Consider the following 8,105-nt stretch of genomic DNA (forward strand, 5'->3'; position numbering starts at 1 on the left):
GTGAATATTGTTTTGTAGTATATCCCAGTCCCACCCACCATGACTATATAGTTATTCTTCTTTTACTTTTGATATGGAACTAAATTTGAACTTGAACTAATCCTATTACCACTGCAAAGATGGCAACAGGCACAACCATTAAAGGAAAAGCCTGTGGTCATGATGACCACAGAGCTTAGTTGATCCTGTCCTCACATGCCCAGTTATGATATCCTATTCATTTGATATCTGATAAGTTCTCTTGATACTTAAAAGCTGCAAAGTAAATCAGCACATCAAACTCCTACTATTGATTGCAACATCACTTGTAACTTGGAACAAATGATTAGTTCAATCCAAGAAAGGTCCAAGGCCCACAAAGAAAAAGAGCAGGAAATCTCTCTCTCTCTCTCTAACCCAGCTGCTCAACACCCTCCCCCCTCCTACAGAAAAAGAATGGGTTTTGTGGGCCCTGTAATCGGGCATTTGGATCAACTTCTTGTATATCTTCGTCCTAGGGGGAATTTAGGACTTTGACGTATATGTAGTGGTGGGTAACCACACCTGGGCCCGACATCCCATAACCACCAAATACGAATCTATCTGAATTAAACTTTCACGGGCATTGGGAGTTGGGGTGACATATATTTGGGTAAATTCCTTAAATTATTCTTATGGTTTAGCTAATTGATTAAGTATGCGTTTATTGTTTGAAAATTGATTAATACTATCTTTACTGTTTTTGATAATTGACTAACTCTACCCTTATCATTAGATTCTGTTAAAATTTCATCAAAATTCATAGGCACATGACATAATTTTTTAAAAATCCAATTTTACCCTCCAATTTTTTAAAAATCCAATTCTTATGGTTTTCCTCCAACTGTCCCCATCAACGCCAGATCACTATCGGTTTCGAACCTTGCAAATCATGGCCTGGCTCCAAGCTCTCTTCGATTCAATAGCAGAAGCCATTGATGTGTAAGCAACGCCACCGGAGAGATCGACGGTAGCGGAGTTCTCTATCTCTCTCTCCTCTTTCTCAAGTATAATCAGCGCTAAATCTGGCTTTAATACCAGTGATGAACCACCCATTTTGATTCGCTCATCATCTATTCCAATCTTCATTCTGCAATAATAAAGAAATCCTCCGATAATCCAGAAAAGCTCGATCTGCGCCAGATGACTACTCCGATAATCCATTGATTGAGAGAGACCCCTGGATTTGATTGAGAGAGACCTCTGTTCAATCTCGATCTGCACCAGACGACTCCTCCGGTAATCTTTGATTTGATAAATGGGATCTCCATTATCAAAAACAAGGTTCACACAACTAAGGTAGGTTTTGTTTCTTCATAAAAAAAAAAGGTAGGTTCACATAACTAATGGGAACTCCATCGACTTTTCAATCTGATGTAGCGCAATCTAGCTGCTCCCTGCAGGAGATGAACTGGCTACCGGCAACGACGGGCTCGATGAACCTGCAAGAGATGAATCAGAGAACTCGGGGTTGTTTACCCGGCGGGGTCGCTCTGATGCTTAAGTTAGCACTTGGTTTGCGAGCTGAAAATGATATTAGATTGTGAGAGAGCTAGAGAGCAGAGATTACGCGTCCTCTTCACCCCTGGGGGGTGAAGCCTTTATATACTAGAGTCCTTGTGGGTTCGGTGGAGTAGTTTCAGAATTCTCGCTGCGACAGGATCCGTTTCCGTGTTAGTTGGGGATAACGCTACCAACTGGTAAGGCTGACCATTTCCGCCTGAATTGGGGAGTGGGGAGATGATATTTAGCCGTTACAAGGTACGATCCCGTAAGACGCGGAGTACGGTGATGAGATCTCTGGGGTTGCCATGCGGTGGTCGGTCAGCATTGCCTGAGCTCGTGCTCTTTAGATCCGACCTTATATGAATGCCAAAGTGCCTTGGGACCGAGGTGGTCCTGATGTGACCTTGCGCCGAGGTATACTCGTCCCGAGGTAGACTTGTCCCGAGGTGGTCTGGTTATCCGAGCTCGATCCGTTGGCGTGTCAGGATGAGCTATTATCCTGCTAGTTAGGTCGTGTCCACGTGTCCCCCTCTTACTAGGTCGGGCCAAATCACCCTTCATCACAATCGGCCATCTTTGTAAAGGGAAGAAGAAATGGAACAAACAACCATGTTCCCAAATTCAGTGCCGCTCGAACATCTCCTTACCAGTCACCACCGTTCAAGCCTATGACCAAATTCGCAATCCATTCCTTTTGTATTTCCTTCTGTAGTTAGTATTCAAGGTTGGGGAAGAAGGCTAACGGAGATGGTTTCGTCAAAATGGAACAAACAATTATGTTGCTAGTGTCGAGTTGAGTGTTGCTCAAACATCTCTTTACCGGTCACCACCGTTCAAATCTATGACCAGATCCACGATCCATTCCTTTTGTATTTCCTTCTGTAGTTAGTATTGGAGGTTGGGGAAGAAAGCTGATGGAGATGGTTCCGTCGAATCCATTCAAAGGTCTCGTCCATCTAAGTCTGCAATTAGATCCACTCATATTTGCTACTGTTCAAAGATCCTTTGAATCCATTCATAGGTCCTGCTCATCCAAGTCTCCTTCCCGTCCATTTTCTTTAATCTTTTGAATCATCTTGTTACTTGTCCAGATCCGCTCAGATCTGCTACTGATAAAACCTCACCTGAGATGGGATTGTATACAAGGGAGGTGGAGGGAGAAAACGAAGAGGCGAAGGGAGTGGAGGAAGAAGATCACTGCCAGAAGTTGCATGGGCCCCGTTGATTTTGATCAATGATGACTAGACTCGACTTGGGCAGCGAAGACCAGACAAAAGAAGAATTGGAGGAGCTTTCAAGGGTAAAACAAACATTTCAGTCTTTTGTTAATATTTTATTAATGATGCGAACGTTAAGGGTAGAACTAGTCAATTGTTAGAAATAGTAGGAGTAGCATCAGTCATTTTTCAAGTAGTAAGGTACACTTAGTCAATTAAGTAAACCATAAGAGTAGTTTAAGAAATTTACCCTGTATATAATAACGATGGACAAGGAAATCTGTGACGAATTGGAATATGCTCCTCACATAGGGCACCTCACAACGACCTCACAAGCACATCCCACCATGCATTGGGAATATCTCCCGTAAATAATAACACATAAATACAAAATATATTTCCAATACACGATGGGATGTACAAGTCGGTGTGAGATGCCATGTGTGAGGAATAGATTCAGTGTCATCTCAGACAACCATCTATAGCCATTGTTATGAGTTTGACCCTCTTCATTGATTATGTATATGTTTGGCATCGATGTTGCAGTTGTAGCATGCTGCTGATGTGTGGCTTGAAGCATTGTTTTCTCAAAAAACAGTGCCTTTTTTTTTTGTTTGGAATCGTTGCTGTCAGGTAGGAGGTTTCTTAGAGCAACAGCAACTTTTTTTGTTTGGTACCAATGCCACATCAATGCCCTGTTGGCAACAACAAGATGCAGCTCCAAGAAATGCTAAATTTACTTTACTCTAAGCCATGCCTTTCTGATTTTCAAAACATGGCTTAAAACACCGTTTTCTTTAGAAAAACGATTCCAAACATATGACTGTTTTCTGGAACACCATTTTTTTCCTATATAGCGCTGATAAGACGCTACATTATACTAGCTAGGCTAATTATTATAGCCTAAAGTCGTTATATTAAAGTGGGTCTCTTCCTTCTATGCATGATTAGTTCTTGTTAATAAATAAGCAATCAGTATGTGAGAAATGGAGAAAGATGTTTGCTGTATTTGGTATAGCCTTGCTTTTAACAAGTCTTACAAACAACTGAGTGAAAAGAGCATTGGTTGTATTGCTGAAAAAACACCCAAGGGCACACAAGTCACTATCTCAAAGATGTAGTGGAATAGCAAAACAATATTTGTATATTTAATCCAAAATAGTTCGGATAACTCTATTATATTATATATTTGTAGGTAAGTTTAAAAATAAATAATAAATAAGTTTACAAGTAAAACTGATTGAGATTTTTAACTCCATTTAGATACAGGGTGTGTGATATTTGAGTTTGGATTCAGAGAAAAGGCATGCCAAACCCAACTCCGCCCCGTTGACATTCGGTTGCTTACAGATTTTTCTTGTTTGTAACATCTATTTTAACAACCTTCAAAGTAAACCATATCTAATTTATATTCCTTTTTACGAGTTATGATTTGGTGAGCGCGCTCTCATGAGTGAGTCATGAATGCCATATTGTTAGAACCCATTTGGAAGAGATCCGATCTGTTCTTTACATTTACAATTGATACTTCACAAGCACATCCTATCATACATTGCGTACTTAGTAATAAATATTCATGGGAAATGTTTCTAATATACGGTGGATGTGCGTATGAGACGCCCATTTGTGAGGATCAGATCCCGAAGGGCTTGTGCGTTGATTGAGCGCCCTTTACTACTGAACAGCTTCGGAGAAGCTATCCAGATTAGCCTTCACCGAAAAGTCAATTTCTCGACTCAACCACAGCGGTTTTCGGCTTTTCGGGGTTTTTTTAGCAAATACAGCTTCCTGACTTTCTGTGTGGGCCCTACCTTGCAACGCCAGGATAGCCGCTGCGGGAAAGCCCTCCCCAAACTATCACTTGGACCGAAAACGCGGTAAGGCAAAACCGGATCTTGCACCCGTTACCGACCCAAATCGATAGGAAAACTGCAAAAGTTATTTTAATCGAATCAAAAATTCAAATGATTGGCTTGGTAGCGAATAAGTCAGAGAAGAAGAGAGAGGTTGATTGATTGTTCTGTTTCTCTCTCTCTCTTTTTTTTATTATTTGTTAATAAGTAAGCGACTTTTTTATTGTAAGTAAGCGGTATATTTTGAAGCCTCCGATTGATGATTGATGATTAATCTTAGTATGCCTTCAATTCTAAGCCGAGCCGAGCCGAGCCGAGCCGGATGGGTTGGAGTTAGACGATGACGTATCGAACAAAATAAAAAAGGAAACATTGGGAGTGGTGGGGACACACTCAGCTGTACATTTGTCGCATTAGTTGCCGGTTTTAACAGGTGGGTGTGGTCCCCACTATAATATGGTGTTGTCGCTTTCCCACCCTCCCCTGACCCCACCACCCCCCCTATCTATTCTAATCCGGGTATACCAAACGAGTTCCGAGTTTGGCTCAGAATTCAAGATCAGCTGATCAGGGCTTCAAGCAATAGCAATGAGATCCTGCCTGCTTGCTGCCGCTGCCGCTCATGCTCCGGTCCGGTTGTCGGTGCACCTCAGAATCAGATCCTTGATATTCATATTCCAGAATCTCCGTCATCGGATCGGCTTGCTCCCACTTTGTGGACCCACTTCATGTGTCCTTGGGGGGGGGGGGTTGGACTTGGATGGGGCTTTCCTTTCATTGTCTCATGCTTCCTCCTAGGACCTGCACTGCATTTGGGTTTATTGCCTCTAGTCCTCTTGTCTCTGCCTACAATACATCCAAGATGCATTGACGATCAATTGCATCTTGAATGATCCCATTGTCAGACACAAACAACAGGGTGGGCCATCATGTGATGGATAGCCATGTGGCAACGTCGCTTCTTACATTATGTGAAGTGATCCCCGTCAATGGAAAATGGTAGAGGATTTCATTAAAATACGAGGCCAAAAGGATGCATGCCCACGTGGCAAATCAGGACAGTTGGCCTAATAGATTTTCAAGAGATTCCATCCCATATTGTTTGTTTATTTGTTACCCACGGTTCTTATCTGCGACACGTAGCCATAATTTTGGCCAGGTCAGAGGACTACTATCCCAAGCATATTGTTGACAGCGAAACCACGTCGACGTCGGCACAGATGATCTCAGGATCCAACGATGAACAGCATCGTTCCCTTGAAGTTGAAGGAGACTGCCATGAGAGCGCTCGCATTGGAATAGAGTAAAACAAACCGTGAGACGTGAGTGGTGTTTATTTTATTGTTTAATAATAATGCTGCAAATTTGGGGCGGGCCACCGAGTGATGAAAACGAGTGGCAGGGTGGTCCTATGGTTTGCTGGAACGAGAACGCGCTGTTTACATCACCAATCACCAATCCAAGCTGTAAACTATCCCCTTGGATCGAGCGCACTGGTGAAAGCAGAAATCAAACCAGACAATTGATTGGTTTGCCCGAGGTACAGAACCCGATACAACAGTCCAGAGTTGGGATTCTCCTCAGTCCTTGGGATGGATGTTATATGGACAGATGATGCTGCCACTCAACAGTCCACAGTCCAGACACCTTTCCACCTGTAGAGAGGGGAAGCCCATGGAGCCCATAAAACACTATTATTAAAAGCCCATGGAAGATGCAACCCTTCTAAATTGTCAATTCGTCCCAAGTCCTAACAGCTATCAACTACTACTGTTGCGAACTATATTTCTGTAGAGGGGATGAGTGACTCATCTGACGCCATCGTTTCTTAAACCCAAAGCTGCTTAAAGTATAATCTAATGTGCTGTTGGTGGGGGCAGAACTATCACACCATACTTTGAAATTGAATCCATCTGTACTCTTCTCTCTGCACCAAACCAAAGAAGAAGAATTTTATATATTCGTTAGTTGGATGTTGTTGAGTACGAAACTTAATTCGGTGCTGTTGCGTCACTCACCATCTTACCTTAATTGAAGTATTAAACAATTTAAACGACGTAGACTATGAATATAAGAATAATGAAAAACAACCTTGGGGTCTTGAGTCTGGACCGTTATATTATAAAGTACATATTTGTGATCATTGGCTTGCCTGACTGTCTCTTAATCAAGGAGGAAAAGTTAGAGAGGGTCATCTTTCCTCCTTTGCAATGCAATCTCATCTACACTAGTGTGCAAATGCAATCTTTCATACTTTTGCACTAATACAAATGAAATTGCACTACAAATAAACAAAGCCAACAGAATAAATTGAATTGTACTTGGCAGCTCAGGTTGCAGAAGAGATAAATGGGCTAAACTTGCTAGATGGAATGGTGGGCCTCAAAATAAGGTGAAGATTTTCTATACCAAAGTGATCATATACGCCACTCTAATTGCCCACTTGGAGGAGAGTCATTAAAAGGCTAGCTGGAGGTATTCCTCCCCTCCATCGATGTTTCATTCCAATGGCCCTTGTCCGGGTCCATATCCAGTCCCATATAAATCTGCCTTATTCTCTTTTAACCTTCTATTTCAACTATGGTAGCCCATATTTAGCTTAATTACAAAACTAGAGAATGATTATAATTTAGTTTCAAGTATATTATTTAGTTATCAAAAATTAAAATAAAGAAAAAAACTAATACAGGTCTTGCATCTTTGTAATTGGCAATCTATTTTGATCTATTTTATTTGAAACCCCCTATTAATTTATGTTTTTTTTAATTTGATTTAAGATATTAAATGAGATGTTATTAGTAAACAATAACCCACTTTATTTGGTATTTACTATTTATCTAATAAATTTATTTTGAGTTATTTATTTTTAAAAGTTAAACTAGGTTGCTTCTTAAAATTTGAATCAAGATTGTAATTAATAAAGTATTTTCTTTTTGAAAAAAAAAAGATCATTTAAAAACAAATGTGGGTTTATGATAACCTTTTAATGGGTCCCACCATTTGTATTTAATAGACTAAGGATAAACATGTGTTAAGCTAATAAATAACTGTTTGTTGGGAATGTTTACCAGTGAAACTACCAACTTTTTGAATCCTATTTCTTAAATTAATAGGATACCACATGTCTGAATGGTGGTGGTTGGTTGTGGGCTTTAGTAGCAACTTCTTAGAAAATGCCACGTGTCTAACTTTTCAAAAAAATGAAAAGCCCACATGTCTGAATGGTGGGAGGTTGTAGCCTGGTAGTGGGTTATGGGCTTTAGCAGGAATTTATCAAAAATTGTAATGTACCTAGAATAATAATAATAATAATAATAATAATAATAATAATAATAATAATAATAATAAATAAATAAATAAATAAAGTTGTATTTGATAACATTGCTTGTTTTGCACCGATCAATACAAATTGGTGGTAGATATGTTTTGTCACATCATATATGAGAGTAAGTTCAGCTAGAATGATTAGACTTCACCTATCTGAGCAAGAAATCTCTAATTGACATTTCAA

Source organism: Nelumbo nucifera, chromosome 1, assembly GCF_055504915.1.
Source record: "Nelumbo nucifera cultivar China Antique chromosome 1, China Antique-T2T, whole genome shotgun sequence".
In the NCBI taxonomy this organism is placed as follows: domain Eukaryota; kingdom Viridiplantae; phylum Streptophyta; class Magnoliopsida; order Proteales; family Nelumbonaceae; genus Nelumbo; species Nelumbo nucifera.